A 24,815-nucleotide genomic window follows, 5' to 3' on the forward strand; every position below is an offset into this window, starting at 1 on the left:
CCTTCAGTCCCAAGGCTTCTTCCTTGGGATGTCATTTAACCTGGTAGAATCAATTCAGATAGCAAGATTTAAGAAATAAAAAACTGATCTTCTTCTGTAACATTGCATGGCCTCTGTACTCCTTAGGAGATGAGGAAAAACGGCCTACTAATGGGACATTAAGCTTCCATACAATTTATCAGTTAGATCTCTTCTGCAAAAAACAGGGCAAATGGACTGAGGTATCCTATGTCCAGGCCTTCATGGCCCTAAATCAAGACCCTGAACGAAGAGCCTCTTACAGAAAGTGTCTAATCACCAGCCAGGTTAATAAGCCCCTCTGGACATATTGGATGGTGATTGTCTAAACAGGACCGTTCCTGTGTACTCATAATACAACTGGGCTACTAGAGGAATCACCGGCCAGTCCAAACAAAGAGGACACTGTGTCTGTTGCTATCCCTCCTCCGTATAAACCCCAAGACCCCTCTGCTTCCAGCCCAGCTGGACAAACCAGGAGCAGAACTCCCCGTCTTGCAGGGATTCCACCTAAATCAGGATTGCATCCTCTTAGGGAGGCCGCTAATGGAGAAATAGGCACAATTAGAACCCATGTCCCATTCTCCATGGCAGACCTGGCTCAGATAAAACAACTAGAACAATGTTCTGAAAACCCTTCTCAATTTATTGAAGGCTTCCAACAATTATCTATTAGATTTGATTTGACCTGGCAAAATATATACAATATATGACTTATTATCGCCCCCCTGAGAAAAAGAGCCATATCTGGGCAGGCGCTCAAGAGTTTGCCCATGAGTGGAGCCTGCATGGCTCAGTCAGTTAAGCATCTGACTTCGGCTCAGGTCATGATCCCAGGGTCCTGGGATCGAGTCCCACATCTGGCTCTCTGCTCCGTGGGGAGCCTGCTTCTGCCTCTCCCTCTGCCTGCTGCTCCCCCTGCTTGTGCTCTCTCTCTCTTTCTGTTAAATAAATAAAATCTTTAAAAAAAAACAAAGAATTTGCCAATAAGCAAGTCACCAGAGATGGAGATCATTATCGAGTAGGGAGAACTGCTATTTCCCATACTGAACCTCACGGCATTACAAAGAAGATAGACAGGGAAGGGAAAGATGAGACCATATGATCATTTGTTTAATAGAAGGAATGAAAAAAGGATTCTCGAAGCCTGTAAACTTTGATAAAATTCAGGAAGCCACTCAAAGAGCTAAGGAGAGTCCATCTCTATTTCAGGGTCATTGGATAGAAGCCATCCATAAATATGCATTTCTGGACCCAATCTCACCTTAGGGAACAACTATACTAAACCTGCATTTTAAAAGTCAGTCGGCACCTGACATTGGGTGAAAACTGACTAAAATGGCTTTAGGCCCTCAAACCCCGACCCAGTGCTACCAGAGGTAGATACTGAAGTCTTTAATAATAGAGGTATGGCCTATAGCAGAAAAAGGACCGGAGAGCTGAATTACAGGCTCTAATATTTGCCGCCTCCATTCTCCACAACACCAGCGTAATCGGGAGCCAGCGAAAAGCCGCCATCAGACAGAGGACCAGGTAAGACCCCGCACTAAAGGCGTAGCCAAATTGGACATTGGAACAAAGAATGTCCAAACAAATGCTCTCCACCAGGGCCATGTCCTGTCTGTAAGAAAAAAGGAGATTGGAAGAGAGACTGTCCTCATCTCCAGAGAGAGAGGAAGACAGGAACTCACTTCCCCACCTGAGAGCAGGAACCAGTGGATCCGGCATGACGGGGGGCCCTGAGCTGGTTGGCTCCTTTGACATCAAGACTGAGTCCCAGGTTACCCTGCGTGTGGGAGGCAAGTTTATCAATTTCTTTATGGAAACAAGAGCCACTTACTCTCTTCTTATTCAGCCCTCAGGCCCTATTAGTCTTTCTAACCATGAAATTGTTGGCATAGAAGAGGAAACTAAAACGTGTTGCCAGACAATACCTTTCACCTGTAAGCAGAAAAGCCAGTTGGGTTACTCATGTTTTTCTAGTCCTTCCATCTTGTCCCATTCCATTAGTTAGATGAGATTTCATGTATAAACTAGGGAGCAGGTTTGCTTTTACTAAGGAACAAGACAGCTGTTCTCTTTAACACCTGGGGAATTAAAACCTTGCTCTGGAACCCCTTCTAATATCTGGAAGGGAGTAAATCCACAGTCTGGGATTGTGATGTCCTGGGATGGGCTCCTAAAGCCCGGCCAGTTAAAATGGCCTTACAGGACCCAACCACTACACCTCAAAAAAGCAATATTCCTTAAAACCTGAGGCAAAAGCTGAGTTACAGCCACTTATTGATAAGTTTCTTAAACATGGTATTTTAAAGCCTGTCAATCTGCTTAAAGCACTCCAATTTTACCAGGAAGAAAAGCCAAATGGAGGATATTGAATGGTCCAAGATTCAGGAGCTGAATCGTGCCTATTCACGTCACGGTGCCGAATCCATCTGCTCTCCTCACCTAGGTCCCGGGAGACGCCAGCTGGCTTACAGCACTTCAGGAAGATACTGCATGCTTTGGCATTCCTTTCACAAACAGCCCGTATTTGCTTTGAACGGGCCTCACTGTCAAGCCCCCAGGCTGCTCAATGAACCTGGACAGTCTTGCGCAGGGATTTAGAGACAGTCCTCACCTGTTCGGGGCTGCATTTAGTAAATACCTCTGTTATATCTCCTGGCCTCAAGGAACTATAATTCAATATGTGGGTGATATTTAGTCTGTGGTCTCACTAAAGAAATGTCTGGTAGTAATTCTATAACTTGACTTAATTTCTTAGCAGACAGAGGGCATCACATCTCCCCTTAAAAAAGCACAAATATCTAAACAAAAGGTACAATATTTGGGATATGAATTAACACCGGGACACCTGTACCCTGTCTACTGACAGAAAGAGGGCTATATTAGACCTTGGACCCCAGCTACAAGAAAACAACTCTGTGCTTTGCTAGGGATGACAGATTTTTGCCTCCTGTGGATTCCTACATTCCTACATTCCTCTTAGATAAACCATTGTATGATTCAATTAAAGACTCTGCGGAAGAAACTTTACTCTGGAGTAAAGCCCAGCAGATGGCCTTTCAAACATTAAAAGCTAATCTTTTGTCAGCCGCAGCTTTGGCTTTCCCCAATTTAGAAAAAACTTTCACTTTATATATGTAGCAGAAAAACAGGGACAAGCTTTGGGAATTCTTTTTTTTTTTTTAATTTTTTTAAAAAAGATTTTATTTATTTATTCGACAGAGATAGAGACAGCCAGTGAGAGGGAACACAGGCAGGGGGAGTGGGAGAGGAAGAAGCAGGCTCATAGCTGAGGAGCCTGATGTGGGGCTCGATCCCATAACACCGGGATCACGCCCTGAGCGGAAGGCAGACGCTTAACTGCTGTGCCACCCAGGCACCCCAAGTTTTGGGAATTCTGACCCAGAAACGAGGAAATGAAGCAGGACTGGTGGGCTGTTTTCCGAAGTCACTTGAGAATGTTACACAGGGTTGGCTGGCTTGTCTTTGAGCAATGACTGTAGAAGAAACTTTGCAACTTAACTGTGGGACGATCCTTGCCGATGGTAACTGATGACTTCACATTGGGTCCAAAGTGTTCTAGAGACCAAAGGTCACCAATGGATGCCGGGCGGCTGACTTATGAAATACCAGGCTATGCTTTCAGACACACCTGAAATAATGCTTAAAACCTGTCCAACTTTAAACCCTGCTACCCTTGTGCCTGAGCCTGACCATCATACTTCGATGCCAGAACATGAATACTCAAAGATTATCGATCTTGTGTATTCTAGTAGACCAGGTTTAGAAGAGTCCCCTATTGACAATGCAGATGACAAAGATGAGATAATAGAAGGCTGGCTGAGGGCAGAACGCACACTGACACTCCACAACCCCCACCCCCAAAGGCAGTGTATATGTGACATTCTTCGGGCGCTCATGACTACCCAAGAATTTACAAGAAAAGCACAATCTTAATAATAGTCAGACCTCCAGGAACCTGTAGACTAATTTCCTGGAGGTATAACGTCACCGTCCCCTACATAGGATAGATAAAACCTTATATAATCAGGCACTCCTCACACTTATGATGCAGCTTTTTCTGCCCACGGGTCCTGTCTCGTGCTTTAATAAAACCACTTTTTGCACTGAGAATGTCTCAAAAATTCTTTCTTGACCATTGGCTCTTGGACCCAAACTTCAAACCACATCATCCTCACAAGTGATATTGATTCAATAGATGGTAATCCCTTTCAGAGATCTAGCCTATTCCTTTTCCTTCCTCATTCCATGCTGATTTTTACCCTTGTTAAACTGTAAGGGAGAAAAATAAAACCTCTTCTACCCTCTTAAGTTCTGTGCCTGGGGCCCTGGAAATTAAGCTGATAAAAGATGGATTAACAGGAGAAAAGGCACCCAAATTTTATTTGGTGTTAATAATTTTATGTGTACATGGAATCCTTGATATAAAAGAAATGAAAACCCAAAGAAGTGATTAGGCTTGAGAGCATGTATACGCTGTTTACCAAAGAGCGATGAAGTTTGGAGATGTGATCGACAAAAGTAAAGGAGTTTGAGCTCCCGGAAACTGTGGGAAGGTAAATACAGGGGGGAATCTGATGGAAGACAAGGGTTGGTTGGTACAGCTTGTTATGCAGATCGCTGTCATTGTGTCTCTGGGCTGGTAAGAGTTCAGAGTCATCTCTGGTGAATACAGAGGTTCATTCTGTCACTCCAGGCATGAGAGAGGGGAGGGAGACCCCTCCACAAAGGTTTTATTCAGGACAATCACAGTGGGGGAAAGAGAGCCCAGTATAGAACTGGGCTCAGTTCCAAAATCAGCAAGGGCAAGTGGGGCTGTATAGCCGAGGGTCAGGGTGGGGGTCATATTCTGACCCCCTACATTGCTTTCATGGACTCAGCCATGTACCAGCAGCCCACAGGCGGACATCACAAGAAAGCCCACGCCTGGGCCGTGTAATAGACGTTTCACATAATTTCCTCAACTACAGAGGCATTTGGTTGTCATCATGGCCAGAACTCTTAATTATAGAGATAAAAATCCACTACAATTAAAAGAATTCAGTAAAAGAACGTATAGAAAGTGACTGATGTGCAGCCTCCATTTTCTTAAAAATGTGTCTGCACACGCACGTGCGTATTTAATTATTTGCAGTTGTACATTCGTTGATGATTAATACCTTCTCCCTGCCAAAGTATAAACTCTGAGTGCAGGGATAATGTCAGCTGGAGCCTGGAAGACAGGAATGACTTTCTGACCAAATGAACAAATGAAGAATTTCCAGCAACCAAATGTATTATGTTTCCATCTCCTTCCCATGCCTTAGCTATAAATGGCTCTCTCAAAAAATGCTGACCTCTCTTTCAATCTGGATGATGTAATGCTTTGGAAATGTTTTAGATCTCATTATTTATCTCATATGTGACCAACTCCCTGGCTCCTGGGCTCAAAAATCCATCATCAGTTTCCTATAGAGACTAGTCTTTCCACAGGCTGCCCCCAGCCGCCAACTGAGCTTGGCAGGGACGCTGGGCTGGCCTGCTTCTGGGATGGGTGACCCTGATTCGGGGAGTCCCCATCAGCCTCGCCAGATTTCCCTAGAATTGTACTGTAGTCTCAAACTCTCCCACAGCACCTGGGTGGCTCAGTCAGTTAAGGGTCTGCCTTTGGTTCAGGTCATGATCCCAGAGTCCTGGGATTAAGCCCCTTCTTGGTGGGGAGTCTGTTTCTCCCTTTCCTTCTGCACTCCCTCCCCCCCCTACTCTCTCTCAAATAAATAAATAAAATCTTAAAAAACCAAACAAACACCTCTTCCACTCAAGCTTCCTTCCTTTCCTCCCTCCTTCTGAGAGCAGAGAAATCCTGTCTGACTTGTAGCGTGAAGCACATGGAAACAGCACACTAAAAGGGAAAAACCAGTGGCAGAAAGTAGAAATGGCTGCCAGTTCTGTCCCAGCAGCAGGGCCTGGCAGAGCCCCCGGAGCCACGTCTGACCTTGGGGCACAGAATGCCCATGTGACTGAGGACATAGGTCAGCTTAACCTTCAGGCAGAAACTTTCACCCAAGAACTTAGTTGTCACCCTGGGGGAAAAAAGGGGAGAGGCAGCCTCCTGAAATGGAAAATTTTCATATATGAAACAATTGAGTGATTAATAAATTAACCAAATATATCTTCTACTGGCAATATCACTTCCGGTTCCATGGTGAATGGCAGCTCAAGACCCAAATTTGGTTTAGGTTCAGAACAAATGTATAAAATGAGCTCTGCAGATTAGTTTTGTGACTTTGGAAAGTTTCACACTGCAGATATGCTTGTTGTATAGGGGGTTCATTCATTGAACATTTCTTAATACTTAATGTATGGTGGGCATCTTCCAATGTCGATTAAATGCTTCTCATTTTCAGTGGACGGGTAGTATGCCGTTGAATGTTGCACCATCATTTACCCAATGACTTCCTTTCCTTGCTGGCTGTCAGCCAGGAACCTGCCGCAGCTTCAAGTCTGCCTGCGTTCCTGGGCACATTGCCTTCTCCCTATCTCCTCTGCCTCCCACCAGGTGAAAGGGCCTCCCTAGCCTATGTCTGCAACCCGAATCACATCTATGACGTCCCTTTTCCGTGGAACATAGCATTTTCTCAGGTTCCAAGGATTATGGCGTGGACATCTTTGGAAGTCTTCTGCCTGCCATGGTGCTTTGTACCATCTATGCCCATAGTTAGGTGCTTAATAAATATTAATTGCTTAATTTTATGGCCATTCAAGCTCATGTTATTCTTATTTCAGTAGATAACATTACAGTAAATCTCTTCGTTTTGTTGTTCCTGGTTCACATATCTCACATATTCCACATTTCCTTGATGCTGGGGTCAACTTTTGAGGAAAGATGAAAGGCCACATCTGCAATCCCACTTACTGCTTCCTGTGTATAAAAATGCAGAATCAGGGGCGCCTGGGTGGCACAGCGGTTAAGTGTCTGCCTTCGGCTCAGGGCGTGATCCTGGCATTGTGGGATCGAGCCCCACATCAGGCTCCTCCGCTATGAGCCTGCTTCTTCCTCTCCCAACCCCCCTGCTTGTGTTCCCTCTCTCGCTGGCTGTCTCTATCTCTGTCGAATAAATAAATAAAATCTTTTAAAAAATGCAGAATCGATCCCTGTGCATAAGAATATAGAATTGAGAGCCAGGAGATATAATGTACCTGCACAAATCTTGTATCAGTTAGGATTAGACGCAGCTTCGCAGGACAGAAAAGTTAACCTTTAAGGAGTTAAAGGGCTTAAACAAGACTGAAGTTTACTTCTGTCACATAAATGAGTCCAGAATTGTGTACTCAGAGCTGGTACATTAGTTTCACAGTAGTCATGGACCCTGCCTCTTTTTATTTAACTGCCTCACTTTGTCCTGATAGTTTCCACCTCATGGTATAAAATACCTGCCTGAGATCCAGCTATTACATGCACATTCCCATCAGCAGAAAGGAGGAAAAACGAAGACATCACACATAAGACCCCAGATATTCCATCAGCCAAAAGTTAGTCACAAAGGCTGCCTCTAACTGCAAGAGAACCCGGGAAATGTCATCTCTATTCCAAGTAGCCATTATGCCCTATATGTGATCCTATTACTAAGGAACAGAGAAGAGCAGATATTTGGGGGAAAGTAACAGATCTGCTATTGATCTAAATCTAAAATTATCTTCAGTTTTCCTTCCGAGTCCTCCCACCTGCTGGCTGACAAAAGAGATCTCTGGTAAACTGCATATGCCCGGGAAGGTCCAAAGAAACTACAGAAGGGCATTATGTTATCTAAATGTTCATTATTTAAGCCCCCATACAAGGAGATAAAGGTACAGGTGAACTGATCGCATGTAAAATTCACCATTTGTCCCCTCACTCCGTGCTAGCCTCTGTCACTACCCATCTTCTCAGAACTCTTTTTTAGTCTCTTCCAGTACTTTTGATCATGTGACAGAAGGTGAATGCCAGGCAATCTGATTGCAAAGTGACAGTGCAAATATTACCGCAGGTCCAAGGGTGCATGAGGTCCGTGAAATGATAATAAGGAACCTCTTATGTCACAGCGAAACCAAACACCTATGATAGCGAGATTAAGCTGCAGTTACAAGAGGAAAAATAAAGTTACTTCAGAAGAGAGTTTTTTGATTCTTTAAAGATTAGGAAAAGCACTTGATGAAATTTGTGAAAATCACTTCTTTTGGACTGTAACCCACTGGATGTAAAAACCCAATCCTAATAATTATTTGTTCACTTAAAGAATAGCACATGGTCACAATTCCAATGTAAATTTAGTTCCACGAGAGATAATATAAACTTCTTTATAATTTTTTTAAATGTTTTTTTATTATATTATGTTAGTCACCATACAGTACATCCCTGGTTTCTGATGTAAAGTTTGATGATTCATTAGTTGTGTGTAACACCCAGTGCACCATGCAATACGTGCCCTCCTTACTACCCATCACCAGCCTATCCCATTCCCCCATCCCCCTCCCCTCTGAAGCCCTCAGTTTGTTTCTCAGAGTCCATAGTCTCTCATGCTTCATTCCCCCTTCTGATTACCCCCCCTTTCTTTATCCCTTTCTTCCCCTACCGATCATCCTAGTTCTTATGTTCCATAGATGAGAGAAATCATATGATAGTTGTCTTTCTCTGCTTGACTTATTTCACTTAGCATTATCTCCTCCAGTGCTGTCCATGTTGTAGCAAATGTTGAGAAATCGTTCTTTCTGATAGCTGAGTAATATTCCATTGTATATATGGACCACAACTTCTTAATCCAGTCATCTGTTGAAGGGCATCTCAGTTCCTTCCACGATTTAGCTATTGTGGACAATGCTGCTATGAACATTTTCAAGATAAAATCTTTTTATTTTTTTAAGATTCTATTTATTTATTTGAGAAAGAGAGGGAGAGTGAGCACAGAGGGAGTAAGAGAGAGAGAAGCAGATGCCCTGCTTAGCAGGGAGCCCCATGTAGGGCTCCATCCCAGGACCCTGGGATCGTGACCCAGGCCAAAGGCAGATGCTTAACCGACTGAGCCACCCAGGCGCCCCAAGATAAAATCTTAGTTAAATCTTTTTTATACTTTTTACTCTGAAAATTTGGTTCCAGTTTAGAGTGAATGAGCTTTAAAGTAGCCTTTTCCAGGATGATTGGCAAATAAGCATTCTGAATCTCTTGTTCTAAAGATTTGTGATGTTTAAGGTGCAAAGCGATCAGAGTTTCATTAGTCCCTTGCACATTAGCCTGAGAGAGGGTAAGCCTGTTGGACTGGGAAGATAGCCTCAGTGGTGGAAGGACCTAGGACAGGGGGTCATCCAGCCCCACTGTGGTGACTGGGCTGCTTTTGTGGTTCCAGGGGACAAACAGACATTTCCTCTGTTCGGAGGGTGCGCTAGGAGCAGTGGAAGAGGCAGACAGAGAGAGGCACGGGGTCTGTCTGGTGATGGAGAAATTCCCATGCCATGTGGTCAGTGCAGCGCTAAGATGCAAGCGCGCCGGGAGGGGCTCCCACCCCAGTGCCTAGGGCAGTGCCGGGTGGGTGTATGGGAGGGACTCGACAAGCACTTCGCACTGAACTGTTGAAGGATTGGGCACTGCACAAAGGGGGAACAGGGAGGTGCGGGTCAGGCTAACTGAGTGCAAGATGAGAAGTAGAAGAAGTGAGCCCCGAGGCTGCAACTCCCCGGCAGATCAACATTGATGGCATTTTTATATTGGAAAGAGGGGAACCTGAAGGCCTTGAAGGAAGGAAGAGACCTGATTGAGCCGAGACTTGAGAACCGCAGCTCTCTCTGGCACTGGGGACAGTTACAGTCCTCAGCGGGGTCAGATGGGGGCAGGGCGCAGTGTCAAGCAGCTGTAGTCTCGATCCATAGATCAAACAAGAGCACACTCCTTCATCCAGCAACTACTTGTGGAGTATTTACTATGTGCCGGGTATTCACGGATGAAATTTCACCAGAGCCCTTTATTCTTTCGAGTTAAAAATCACCCGCTTTAAAAAGGTAACCATCACGAAAATGTTAATGCCTCAGTACCCGGCTTCCCAGTGAACACAGTGGTCCTCTCATCTCAGAAAGAGGAAGGAGTTTCATGGGGACACCAGCCTTTGTGGGGCAGAGGGAAGAAGAAGGGTCTGGAAGAAGAAGCATATGTTCACGTCTTCACACTGCTCCAGGCTAGCCCCAGAGAGCCAGGCAGTGAGGTCATCAAAATGACGGAGTGTTCGCCTAAGAGGCCTCTGTGGGCAAACTGGTATAAATAGTCCCATTCTCAATGCTGATCATATCCTTCGAAGGGTATTATTTAACGACACGACTAAGCCTCCAATCTGACACGGAGGAAGGCAGTCACTCTCCATCATGTAATAATACCCCTCGGAGGCCCAGGGGAGGTGGAGAGCCAGAGCCCAGGGGCTGTGGTACTTGTGGTGGACCCGGTGCATGCCGGGGGCAGGAATGCGACGGCCTTGGCACATGGTCCGGACTGTTTTTATGAGCCAGAGATCTCTGAACTGTGTTCCCCCCAAATTCATATGTTGAAGCCCTCACCCCTCGTACCTTAGAGGGTGACCATTTGGAGAAAGGGCCTTGAAAGAAGTAATTAAGTTAAAAAGAGGCCTTTAGCGTGAGCCCCAATCTAATCTGCCTGGTGTCTTTATAACAAGAGGCCATCTGGATGCACACAGACAATGATGTAAGGACACACAAGAAGGCAGCCATTGGCAAGCCAAGGAGAGACACTTCAGGAGAAACCAAACCTGCTGACGTCTTCATCTGTCTGAGACCTCTAGCTTCCAGGGCTGTGAGAGAATACATTTCTGTTGTTCAAGACACGCAGTCGGTGTCACTAATTGTGGTGACGGCCTGAGCATACTATGCAGCTATTAAGAGGAGGAGACCTGCTAGGCATGCCCAGCTTCCCCTCTGTTCTCCTGCACTCAGTTCAAATCTTCACCTTAACTTTTCATGTGGTTGTAATTCTTTGTCCTCCTTTGCTGTCCTCTTTCTCTTGACCACAAGTCTCTGGAGAGGAGGGACTGTGTTTTGGTCAACTTGTATTTTCAGTGTCTAGCACTTTGATTCCGTTGTGAAAGCTTTGGGAGGGTATCATTGGGCACCTTGGTAGCCATCTTGCTGAAGATATGATCATCCATTCATTTGTTCAGTCAGTCAAAGTGTATTTCCTGAACACCTGCGTCAAGATGATCATTATTCATTTATTGAAAGAATAACATACAGGGGCGCCTGGGTGGCACAGCGGTTAAGCATCTGCCTTCGGCTCAGGGCGTGATCCCGGTGTTATGGGATCGAGCCCCACATCAGGCTCCTCCGCTATGAGCCTGCTTCTTCCTCTCCCACTCCCCCTGCTTGTGTTCCCTCTCTTGCTGGCTGTCTCTATCTCTGTCAAATAAATAAATAAAATCTTAAAAAAAAAAGAAAGAATAACACACAGCCACTATTACAGCCTAAATTATAGTGATAGGCTCTATTCTGGGGAGACAAAATACCTGTGGAGTGCCCGACCTAAATGAACTTGGGCGTTCAGAGCAGTAAATACATACACTGCAGTGAAGTATGATAATGCACGATGCACAGAACAAGCAGCTGTGACCCGTAGGTAAGGAGAGGGAGTTGTGCCCATCTTCCACCCTGAAGAGGGTGAGCAAGAACTCCTATGTGTGCCTTAAAGGTCTTCTGTCAGATCAGCTGGTGGAAATAGGGCAGCTGACTGCGTCTCATGCTCAATGGCAGGCTGGAGGTCAGGACATTTGTGATTCCAACAGTGGGCTTTGAAAGTCTGCTTACTGCATACATCACCCAATGCTTTGAACTGGACCAACTCCTAGAGAAAGGGGAAAGCTCAGACTTAGCTCACTGCTGACATTTCCATCTCCTCTTTGCTCCAGTACACGCAAGACCGCACACCAAACCTCTCTTGCCTGCCTATCCCTTGTCTTCCTTGAGCTTTGGCCTGGGCCGGCTATCATATTTTCATGAAAATGACATTTCTCAGAGATCCCTGGAGTGTTTAAAGTGTGCTTAGTAGCCACCCCACGACCCCTGGAAACAAAATGTGTGTAAGCATTAGACTTTGGTAGGAAGTCCGGCAGGAGAGCAGTTAAGCAGGTTTCCACCTTGCTCCCTCCTCTCTCCCCCGCCTCTGCTCTACCCTCACCCTTTACCCCAAATCAGCAACTTACAGTGAATGGTGACAGAATCAGAAGCCAAGAAAAGCATACGGTCTCTACTTCAGAGAAGATCGGCAAAGGTGACGGGGTGGGGGACGGAATCAGATCCAAAATGAAAAGAAGCCTCATCTGATACTCACAGAGGGGAAATCAATAAGATGAGAAAATAAATCTCACTGAAACTTTCCCACGTAAGTTCCCCCTCATCGACACTGTTTCTTGCTCTATAAGGTGTCTGGAATCTCACAGCCTCGCTCTTGAGTGGACTGAGCCCCCTTAGAGGACAAGCCTGGGTGATCCTCTTCATCCTTCATCAAGGATGGTCCAGGCTGGAGCTCAGGCAGCTGAGGAGCGGAGGGAGACAGGCCTCCCGCCCAGAAAAACAGCTGAGGCCTTCATCCCAAGGTCGTTTGCTGAACACATCCACTCACGCTGGCATGTTTACGGCAGGAAGCACAGTATTTACCTAACTCTGCTTGAGGAAATGTGGACTCTAAGAACTCGAGGTACCTCCTGGCTTACTTCAGGGGCGGGATTGCCTCACTACCCCAGAATAAAGCTGGTCAATGCGAGGTGTATGCCTCAGGCTCCCCGCTATCCTCACTGCTTCAAAGACCAGAGAAACTTGCCCCAGTCGTCAAAAAGTGCCATCTAACAAAGGATTGCTGCTGAAAGAATTAGAAAGCACATTTATAGGGGCGTTTGGGTGGCTCAGTCAGTTGAGCCTCTGACTCTTGGTTTCAGCTCGGGTCGTGATCTCTGGGTTATGAGATCGAGCCCCGCATGGGGCTCTGTGCTGAGTGTGGAGCCTGCTTAAGATTCTCCCTCTCCCTTTCCCTCTGCTTCTCTCTCTCATAAAAAATAAATAAATAAAAATTAAAAATTAAAAAATTAAAAAAAAATTTTAAAAAGGGAACTCAAGGTTTATATTGGTCAGCTGGGATCTACTCCTATTCAATTAAAAATGTGGTTGGAGTCTGCTAATGCCATTAGTAGACTATTGCTTGTGTTCATTAAATTTCCTTTTTCATTATTACTTTTTGGGTCTACATTATATCCCAATTCATAAAAATGCATTAACTACTTGGACTGGATCATTCGAATATAAAAGTCATGCAAATTAATAAGTAAAATTCTACAATCCAGAATAATGTTGAAAACAGAAAAGGGTGAACCAGGACTCCAGGGCAAGTATTGGGTATAAATACATGTTCTGGGACAGGTGAAATCACGGATACGATAAACACACCCACAAGGAACTGTAAGAGAAAGTGCAAAGAGGATGTATCACGATGAATACCTGAAACTACATTTCGTTGATTCTGTTTTCATTCAGTCTCCCCTCTTTCCCCCTTCCAAATGTGTTGTCTGTTGTGAAACCATAAAATTATGGCTTGGGACTCATCAAAGCCTTACCGAATTTCCAACCAAAGCAAAGGACCTTGGGGTGCCTGAGTGGCTCAGTTGGTTAAGCGTCTGCCTTTAGCCCAGGTCATGATCCCAGAGTCCTGGGATCAAGCCCTGCTTTGGGCTCCCTGCTTAGCGGGGAGCCTTTTCCCTCTCCCTCTGCCTGCCACTCCCTCTGCTTGTGTTCTTTCTCTCTCTCTCTGTCAAATAAATAAATAAAATATTTTTGAAAAAACCCCAACAAAGTAAAGGACATTTTCTGGTAAACTAATTAAATTTTGGGGGGAACAAGTATAAAATCCTGCATTTCAGGGTAAAATTGTTGGATGCTGCCCCTAACTTGGAGAAGAGAGGGCCCCAGACTTCTAGGGACAATGACCAAGTTAGAGGATACATCCCAGAGTAGCTTGCTACCTAGCACTGCAGCCATTTGAAAAGAATGACCAGATTATGAGGGGTGGATGTCAGGGAGCAATGAACTCGATGGTCTCAAGGCTGAGCAGCTGTCCCGCAGCTGCTGCGTGTTTCAGCGTTGAAGGCAGATGTATGCAGGGTTCCCGCTGCATCCTGGAAAATAATGAGCTGTTCACGGGCATAACTGCCAGAGCATTGCATCTGTCTCTGGAGAGCTTCAATTTATTAGTAAAGCCCCTGTGGGCTTAGAAGACAGATGCAGACCAACCAGCACTCACAGGGTATCAATCCATGTCAGTGATTAATCTGCAGCCTCACTCTCCTCGCTGTGAATTGAAAATCCTTCCACAGCCAGGGAATGTGAATCTGGTTACACTGACAATCTCCCCTTCCCTCTCGTGCCTGAGCCCGTACGCATTGCGCACCTAACAACACTCTGGTTAATTTAGCAGCTACTCCTCATATGTCCATCCTCATAGGTGAATTCCGTGTTTCACCCAGGGGTCAACTTTGGCCTTGAATTCTCATCTGTGCCAATTGACTTTTGTCACTGTATTGGCTGTCCGGCGTCTGTATCCTGTCCATATGGCAAGAATTCCCCATTGCGTGTGCTACCAGTGGGACTCAATGCCCTACTGTCCGCGATAGGACTTGAAGTATAGAGATTTCCTTTTCTCCCCATCCTCTGCCAGCTACAGCCCGGGTGTGTGGTTTAGAATCAGGCGATCACATACTGCCACCCAGGACTTGAATTTGGAATAAGTGACGAAGAACAAAGGGTCTGTTAAGATTTAGTCATGGTGGTTTCAGGGTTGTCCAGGAATATGTAGGATCTGACTCCAGGGCAATGACATGATGGCCTGATGGTTCCTGCTGCAAGATAATGAGGTTCCTGTGTGAAACCCTCTATCCTGCCCTTCCTGCTTGTTTTCCAAGCCTGGTCCTCTGGCTCCCAGGCACTTCTGTGAGTACCTCACAACTTTCCAAGGCAAGACTCTTCTACCCATCACATCCCGTGATGATTCCTGGTTTTAACAGCCACATCTCTAATTGATACACATGCTTTTTGGTCCGTCTATGGTAGGGAAAAGTGATGGTGGTCATCAAAAAGGAGGAGGTGGAGAGAGAAGAGGAGAAGGCAGAGGAGGAAGGGGATAAGAAACACATCACGAAGGTATAGACAAAAGCAACAAGAAGACAAACGGGAAGGTTGAGAAGTAGATGGGAAATTCACAGCTCATGTAGGAATATGGCCTGTTGTCCTTTTTCAACTGTATCATCCCACGTGCTAATAATATTCCTTAAAAGTTACAGAGCAACAGTGACTTCCCCGATGATCTGTTCCATAATTCAGTCGAAAAGACCCTGAAGATGATCAGGTTTGGAATAAACCAGAGGTCTGTGACCTAAGGGCCACCATCTGTTTCTGTAAATCGTTTTATTGGGACACGGCCCTGCTTATTCGTTCGCACACTGCCTGCGGCTGCTTTTGAGCTGCAGTGGTACCGGTGAGCATTTGCAGCAGAGATTGCATGGCCAGCGAAGCCCAACATATCTACTGTACGGCCCCTTACAGGAGGCGTTGGTGACTCCTAGAATAGGACATCAGAATCTCTTGGAACTGAGGCACAGAAATCTATTTTCTTCCCTTTACTCTTCACCTCCATGCCCTCCCTTCCCAGCTATACTTTTCCCAAGTTGAAGGTTAACGCAGGGCCCTGTGTCATTTCAGAGGGCTGGGATCCGTTTTCCCAGAGGAGAGAAACAAACCAGGGAGAGAATGAGGAAACCATTTACCTCTTTCTCGTCCCTCCCTGGAGGCCCTGCTCTGGGGGACTCAGAGACCCACTTCTGGAGGTAAGATCCCGGGCACCCTTGAAACCACCATGACTAAATCTTAACGGACCCTTTGTTCTTCATCACTTATTCCAAATTCAAGTCCTGGGTGGCAGTATGTGATCGCCTGATTCTAAACCACACACCCGGGCTGTAGCTGGCAGAGGATGGGGAGAAAAGGAAATCTCTATACTTCAAGTCCTATCGCGGACAGTAGGGCATTGAGTCCCACTGGTAGCACACGCGATGGGGAATTCTTGCCATATGGACAGGATACAGACGCTGGACAGTGCTCAAGGCCACAGGGCTAGGCAGTAAAGGACAGCTGAGACCCAAAGCCAGGTCTTCCCATACTTCGCCTGGTACTCTCTCCACTGTCACTCTACTTCATCAGGGAAGTCTTCATGGAGGTGGTGGGGTTTGAGTCTGGCTTAGAATCCTGAGTGCCATCTAGGCAAGCAAAGACCATTTAATTAATCTCCCTCCAGTACCTAAACACTGAGAAGCATCGTTTCATTGGACTGGATACCTAATATATCATTCACTAGGAAACATGAAGATCACTGGTCTAGAAGTCAACAGACCCAGGTTTTAGTTCTGGCGCTGCCTCTAACTAGCTGCGTAACTTTGGGCACGTCCCTTCTTTATGGGCCATTATTTGCTCACACATAACAGGGCAGAGGAATTGGATTAAATGGGCCACAGCTGACTCTGCTTTTCTTAAAATCCTGGGGTGCTCTTGTTACTCACAAAACATGAGACCTCTCCACTGATACACATCCCAACTAGATGCATAAAAACTGGCTGATTTTGCACCAAAATACATCCTAAATGGAGCCAGCCAACGATGTAGTCACGGAGCACGAGCATTGGACAGTGGGAAGGCCTGCCGACAAATGGGGCAAATGGCCCTGAAAGATGAGAGCACCATGTCACACCAGCAGACAGGGACCAATGGGATGAGTAAACTCATTAGGGGACACGGCTGGGTGGACTCTTGGCTCAGAATCCAAGAATGTCTTTCCTTTATGGCCTACTTTTAGGCTTGGAATAAAGAAATGTATTTGGGATGCCAACCCCAGATCTACTCCCTCTGTGGTTCGGGTGGAGTGTCTGGAATCAGCATTACTCATGTGGAAACATTTTGCTCTTTAATACCTCCAGAAGATCCTGGAACAGGCTGTGGCAGACCATGAAAGCAGGCAAGACAGAGCTGCCCTACTATTTGCAGAATCAAATGATTACTTTTCAAGGTGGATTAAAAGTTACAAGTAAGTTATTCATAAATCTATAGAACTTTGTTCCTTGGGGAGTTTGTATCTGTTTCTGCATTTTCTCAAATGCATCTTTGGGAAATAAAAGAGCTTAACGAAATATCTTTTAAAATTACACAAGGCTCCCCAAGTATTTACTGAACACCAACACCCTGTAGCTTAATTCAATGGAGGAAAAATAACTCCCAGCACTTAAAAAGAGAAACTGATTGTTTTTACTGATCTGAAACCTCTTAATACGTTTAATGACTCAAATGCTATTTTTAAATTGCCCGAGCACTAGTAGGAAGTATAATAAAGTCTATGTTAACCTGATGTTTTCTTTCTAATAATTTCCACCAGCTCCACCTTTTTTTCTACCTCTGCTCTATAATCTTAGTGAGTGCCACAACCACCATGAGAGACAGAGATCATTAGCCTCATTTTACTAATGAGGAAACTGAGGTTTAGAATCATTAAGCCTCATAGCTAGAAAGTTGAAGAGTCAAGATTCAAACTTGAGTTGGGTCTGCAGCCAAAGCCAATAGTCACTTGTCCATCCTTCCATCCATCATCCGTCTATCTACCATCCATCCGTCCACCATCCACCCACCTATCTAACTGTCCATCGTTACCAAATATTTATTGGTGCTTATCTTATTCCTGGTACCGTGTAAGGTATCAGAAACACAACAATGAGAAAACAAAAGATCTCATCATGGAATTAACAGTCTAGTGAAGAGAACATTTTAAAAAAAGAATACAACAGATAAATACAAATTTTAACTCAAAATGTACTACAAGAAAGAGATTTTAGTACTGCAAGAACATATGAAAGAGGGAACTGACAATAACTGACCTAGTTAAAGATACATATCAGGAGGGCTAGGATATACACTACTTGTAGGAACAAATTAATCCTGAAGGCACAGCGGTTTAATACAATAAAGCTCATTGTTAACCTAGACTACATGTTTTACAAGGGTCAGCAGGGTCCTCCTCCACCTAGTCACTCAGGGACCCAGGCTGACACAGCCTCTGCCATCATAGCTCCAATCAGCCTCCAATGTCAGTGTGAGAGGAGAAGAAAAGCAGGATGACCTCAGTGGATATTTTCAAGGCCAAGCTCCGAAGTGGCTTGCCTCACTCATGTCCATTCACCAGAATCCAGTTGCCTGGCCCCAAGTGAACTGCAAAGGAAGCTTGGAAATGTCTAAGATGAGAACAAGGAAAGGGCAACACAGGGCACTGCTTCTGCTGTGAGAAGTCATGGAAGGCTTCCCTGGGGAAAGAGTGACTGATAGGTGAAGCAGATGTACTCCCTCCTGAGGAAACACTGGGGGTCACCTAAATGGGGAGGGATTTTCAGCTCTCTAAATCCCTTAGCTTTTTTTTTTTTTTTGAACGAGTGGGGTGGGGGGAGGGAAGAGGTAGGAGGAAGGGAAAAGAGAGAATCATAAGCAGGCTCCACACCCAGCACAGAGCCCAATGTGAGGCTCGATCTCATGACCCAGAGATCATGACCCGAGCTGAAATCAAGAGTCAGATGCTTAACTGACTGAGTCATCCAGACACCCACCCCCCCAACTCCTGCTTGGGCTCTTTTATAATTGGTTTATTTGAGCTTAGACAGGTTTTAACTAATCAGTTCAAACTTAATCGTTAATTTCGTTTATATTTTCCATTTACATATTCTACTAATGAAAGGCATTTATGGAGTGTTTGCCATGTGGAATTTGTAGAATAAGCCTCTCCACAATAATATATGGGGCACTGTCATTTCCCTCAGGATCTTTGATCTAGTTGAAAAGGTAAATGTGTAGAAAGTATTAAGTAAAACGATAAAGACAGTATTGTTTATCAGAGGCATAAACAACACAAAGTATATTATCTCACATAGCAAGACAGCTGAGTGGTTTTGAAGATTAGGTAATCTAAGATTAGGTAATCATGGATGCCATCAAGGACCAAATTCTTTATATCTTTCAGTTCTGCCATGCTCGGGGTTGGCTGTATCACCACACTTCATATGTAAACATGGCAATATTAAGTGGAAGAAGACACAGAAAAGGTACATTTCTTTTTTGTATGTCCCTTTTTATGAGAGAGTATCCTTCCCGTAGGTAACCTAGCAGATTTCTTTCACACTGTATTATGTTAATGTCCATGCCCAGAATAAACATGGCTGATAAGATGACATCAATCATGATTTACTTCCTGTGGGCGACTTGCTTCCTCAGAATGAAGAATGAAATCAAGATTCTGTTACAAGGAAGAAAGGGAATCGTAGTGATATGGCCCCCTACAAACAGTGCCCTCCATGGAGACGGTGCTGCATGCTAAATGAGGACTCAGAGGTGTGTTATAACAACAAGAGAACCCACTGTGGTGTTCTCTTAAGAAGCCTGGCAAAACTTCATGAAGAAAGACTCTAATGTCAGGGAAGGCTTTTCAGGCAAAGAGACAATGACCAGGAGAGAGGAACATATAAGGATTGATGGGCAATGGAAGGAACTGTCTGACTAGAAGCCTAAGGAAGTCTGAGCTTGGGGAAACTGGGTATAGAGAGAGTGAGGAGATCTCCACAGGCCCATCCCAAAATGCTTATCCCATTCTCCCTGGGGTATTTCAGGATGAGAAAATTATCTTCCATAATTTCAAGTATGACTGGATCGTTCTTTGTGGTCACCCAAAAAGCACAGCTCTACTGGGATATCTATTTATTTTTCACAATGACATCTGTGATGATTAATTTTATGTGTCAACTTAGCTAGGCTCTGGTGGACAGTTGTTTAGTCAAACACCAGTCTAGATGTTGGTATCTTTTAGATGTGATTGACATTTAAGTCAGTAGACTTCGAGTAAAGTAGATCACCTCCATAATGTAGGTGGGTCTCATCAAATCAGTTGAAAGGCCAAAGAGAAAAGACTGAGATCCCCAGAGAGGAAAGAATTCTGCCTCCACATTGCCTTCGGACTCAAGACTGCAACACCGACTCTTGCAAGAACTTCTAGCCTGTAGGCTTTTCTTGTAGATTTCAGACCCCGCTGCCCCACAATTTCGTGAAGAAATTCCTTAACATAAATCTTTCTTTTTGTTTTTTTTAAAGATTTATTTATTTATTTGAGAGAGAGAGAGAGAGAGAGAGGGAGAGAATCCTCAAGCAGACTCCTGGCTGAGAGAGGAGCCCGATGCAGGGCTGGATCCCAGGACCCTGAGATGATGACCTGAGCTGAAATCAAGTGTCAGCCGCTCAACAGACTGAGCCACCCAGGTGCCCCCATAGATCTTTCTTCCTATGTGTGCATCCTATTGGTTCTGTTTCTCTGGAGAACCTTGACTAATACAGCACTTCTGATGACAACAATCTCCCATTTTGAAGATTAGCTTGGATTTTAGGCTCTAGCTTTAGCCCAGCAAGATCTTTGAGAAAACAACACTTGTTTCATTTTCATTATGTGAACACATTTTGCCTAGTCAAATGACTAGGAGGCTGGCATGGCCCCTACGGGGATACTGAGTTCCTGAGTGTCAGAGAGCTTCTGCCTCAGGCTTCTTCAGGGTCTGCATCAAGCTTCTTTGGCATCCATAGGCAGAAGTGAACTTCTAATTTTCTCAACGAGCAAAACAGGCTTGGGCAGACTATTCCGGGGGAAGGTCATTGTTAGTGTCCTATCTGCAGTCACCAAGCCACTTTAATGAGAAAGTCTCAAAATCATCTATGCATACCCTAAATCCAATCCACATGTTCTGGGAGCCATCTACAGAGGAAATAAGAAAGCTTTGGGATAAGAAGTTACATTGCCTGGTGCCTGGGTGGCTCAGTTGCTTAAGCGTTTGCCTTCAGCTCAGGTCATAAACCCCGGGGTCCTGGGATCAAGTCTCACATCAGGCTCCCTGCTCCATGGAGCCTGCTTCTCCCTCTGCCTCTGCCTCCCTCCCTCTCTCTCCCTCTCTCTCTGTCTCTCGTGAATAAAAAAGGAAATCTTAAAAAAAAAAAAAAGAAATTGCATTATCCTCTGTCTAAAGAAAGAAATTATTAGGAAAAATGGAGATGATTTGAATAAAATTTATAAAAGGAGAATTCGGACAGACCCATCTGGGTGATGTGTCTGAAGTGCTACCCCAGGAGCTTGAGTATCTGTTTCCTGTGGCAGGAACATTCCTAGAGAAGAGACCGGTGCCTCAGGTTATTAAAGCTATGCTGTTGTCTCTCAGCTCCATCCCTGCCCTCAAAGCAGCCCTGTGATGCCAGGACCCTGCAAATTACTTTTCTCCTTGATCAAGGAGTAGGGGGCGCTGGAAGGAGATGCTGAAAGGTAGGAAGATCCTAGAAAACACTTGTTTTTTCCTTTTACTTGCTGTTTTTTGAGTGTCATCTGGCCAATAACCCTCTGGTGGCTGGAGCTGGTCCCAGACGGGCATCTTTCTATATGCCCAGAATTAACTTCGCAGCACCCTGACTAATGTGCCAGCTTACCTGGGGCAGCCCTCCCTCCTCTGAAGTCTGAGTCCCCCCTCTGCGGGGAGCCTACTTCCAGCTTCTAAGTTCTGACAACACCCACCTCTTCTCTTTATTTTCCTAGCCTCAGGAGATGGTTGCTTCTTGCAATTCCTATCTCTGTATTTAACCCATTCCTTCTATCCAATTTTCTCTGTTGAAATGTCTGGGATGGTGTCTGCTTTTCTGTTTGGATCCTGATAGAAACAAATGCTTGATGACAGGAGCCATTAATATTACCTGAAACATTCCACTTCACCCACACCTGCACACACGCACACACACGCTTTCCTGCTTATCAGACGTCTCTCTGGTTAGAATTGGCTTCTCATGCAGGTTTTCTACAGAGAGGATTTGTCTTTGGCAAGTTCGTATAGTTCGCTTAGAAGCTGTATTTTTCATTATAAGTGAATACATTTGACTGCTGGCTTCTGTACATTGGCCTCTGGCAGCCTTATTTCGGCTATCGACATAGATCCATTTCTGGGACACTGGCAACGGGTATCCTGCACTTGCTGAACGAGGGTCAGCTCTGAAACTGTAATTCCAGCAAAGTGAGGACACCCTGACCAGTCAACCAACCTCCTCTCTTCTTCTTCCCCATACTGGTGTCAAGCATGAACCTGTTTCTCTTCAAATAGCAATAGGGAATATTATGAGACAATGTCCCCTTCTTGAACACATTACATTCCTTTCTTTTAATTCTTCTCTGAATAAAACTTCTCTGAAAAGGATCTAAAAGCCTTCAACAGGGGCGCCTGGGTGGCACAGCGGTTAAGCGTCTGCCTTCGGCTCAGGGCGTGATCCCAGCGTTATGGGATCAAGCCCCACGTCAGGCTCCTCCACTATGAGCCTGCTTCTTCCTCTCCCACTTCCCCTGCTTGTGTCCCCTCTCTCGCTGACTGTCTCTATCTCTGTCAAATAAATAAATAAAATCTTAAAAGCCTTCAACATTAAGATATAAATGACCGGATACAGTTAAACCACCTCCTCTAAGAAAGTATTTTAATTTTATTTGCATTTTAATAAATTTTTAATTGGTTTAAATCCGAGGAATCAAGCATCGATTTTAGAATCTTAGAATTCCCTGGTCTGAGTACTCGAGTATTTTTCAGTGAGAAGGGGTAGGGGGGAGGTGGGTCACACTCCGACTGCTCCTGAAAATCACGCAACCAGATGCCTACTTTTGCTACCCTTAAAGTTGGCACTGACATAAAGACACGTTCAGTCCCACACAGTCCTTGACTGTCCCTGGCCAGACCATAGCTGATCTCCTTTTGGCCAAGGCCACAGTGGAGCACCCTGGGGGAGACCACAGGGCACCTACACACTTCATAACAGGCTCCTTTGTAGCGTTAAACAAATATTTGCTTCCAGCCTGCAGAGCTGATCCACGGGGCCTGAGTCTTCACACGTATTCATGTGTACCTCGGCTGCTCACAGTGCTGGCTCTGCCAACCTTCTGGCTGGACCCCCAGGGCCAGCTGAGCAAGCAAGATGCAGTGGCAGTCCCGGCGCATCTTAGCAGCTGGAGGCCCCCCGAATTCTGTGCAGAATGGGGACTCCGGCTTTCACCTGGGGCAGCTTCTAGTCATTTCCAATACTCAGTTCACAGGCAAGAAATGAGGAGGGCCCAACTCTAATTCACATCTTTGAAAACTGGGTACAAGGGACATGGCCAGAACATGCGTGAAAGGATAACCCCAAGTAATATTTAATAATCAGCCAAAGTTTAAAATGAATCTAATGGATTCACTGGAGAAAAGTACAAGGGACCCGTGCCTATGGGCTGGGGCCTCTAGTAGGGGCCAGGCTTTCGACTCTGCATCCTGGAACTTGAGCAGTTGGCTAAGTCTTTTCAGACTGCCATCCCCTCATCTGCAAGATGATGGGGGCTGGGTTTTTTTCAAAGCTTCCCCACGTGTTCTCCATATTTGTTTGCTGGGGCTGCCGTAACAGAGTGCCACAACTCAAGGGGCTTACACAAAGAAATTCATTGTCTCCCAATTCTGGAGCCTGGAAGGCTGAGATCGGGTTGGTTCCTTCCTGGCTTTGGGGGGGGGGTGGGGTCTGCCCTGCGCCCTTCTCCCAGCTTCCGGTGGCTTGCTGGCCATCTTTGGTGTTCCCTGACTTGTAAATGCATCGCCTCCATCCCTGCCTCCGTCTTCACACCACATTCTCCCTGTGTGCGTGTTTGTCTCTGTCCAAATTCTTCCTATCTAAGAAGACGGTCGTATCATCCGGTTAGGGCCCACCCAGTGACCTCATCTTAACTCCATCATCTACAAAGACTCTATTTCCAAATAAAGGCATCTCACAGAAGTATGGAGATTAGGACTCCAACATCTTTTTGGATGACATAATTCCACTCATAACCTTCTGACCTGATTTTTGTTGGCCAGCCTCCTGGCTGGAGGCTACAGAGCTGGCCTTCCCTCTGTGGCCAGCCTGTCATTGGTTTTCTCCTACTTTTCTGTAGGAAGGCAGGACGATGGATAGATACATGTCCTAATGACCGCTTTCCAACTGTGCAACACCAGACAAGTGCCTTTACCTCTCTGAGCCCCCATTTCCTCATCTAAAAGATGGCAGTAATGGGGGGCGCCTGGATGGCACAGCGGTTAAGCGTCTGCCTTCGGCTCAGGGCATGATCCCGGCGTTCTGGGATCGAGCCCCACGTCAGGCTCTTCCACTATGAGCCTGCTTCTTCCTCTCCCACTCCCCCTGCTTGTGTTCCCTCTCTCGCTGGCGTCTCTATCTCTGTCGAATAAATAAATAAAATCTTTAAAAAAAATTAAAAAACTAAAAGATGGCAGTAATGGGTTTGCTGAGAGAAGTCAGTGACCTAAAGCAAGAAATACTTGTCTGACACATGGTAAGTACTCACCAAATTATAGATATTATTATTTATTCCCGTTGAGTCAAGGAGAGGATGGGTCAGTGATTCTCTAACCCTGGCCACATATTAGAATCATCTCAGGGAACTTTTTAAAAACTATTGGCACCCAGGCCCCACTAGAGATTCTGACTCCATTGCCCTGAGATGGGATCCAGGCACTGACATATTTAGAAGCTTCCCGGTTTATTTTAACAGGCAGCCACAACCGAGAACCACTAGACTAGTTGAAAGGATTGGAAACACCAGTGGGAAAGCCTCAATGCAG

The 24,815-nt window shown here is 45.4% G+C and overlaps 1 long non-coding RNA gene across 6 annotated transcripts in view; it reads left to right on the forward strand.

The window, feature by feature from the left end:
* Window positions 1-8,371, forward strand: part of LOC123785462 (uncharacterized) — a 30,244-nt gene extending 21,873 nt beyond the window's left edge. For 3 of the 6 annotated variants that reach the window (XR_015726880.1, XR_006777640.2, XR_015726883.1), the window contains one exon: window positions 1,231-8,371. This is a non-coding gene — a long non-coding RNA (uncharacterized LOC123785462). The remainder of the gene's footprint in view (window positions 1-1,230) is intronic. The other 3 variants (XR_006777639.2, XR_015726882.1, XR_015726881.1) reach the window with 3 other exon arrangements.
* The last annotated feature ends 16,444 nt before the right edge of the window (window positions 8,372-24,815 follow it).

Source organism: Ursus americanus, chromosome 15 (assembly GCF_024610735.1).
Source record: "Ursus americanus isolate L20-20 chromosome 15, mUrsAme1.1.p, whole genome shotgun sequence".
Lineage (NCBI taxonomy): Eukaryota > Metazoa > Chordata > Mammalia > Carnivora > Ursidae > Ursus > Ursus americanus.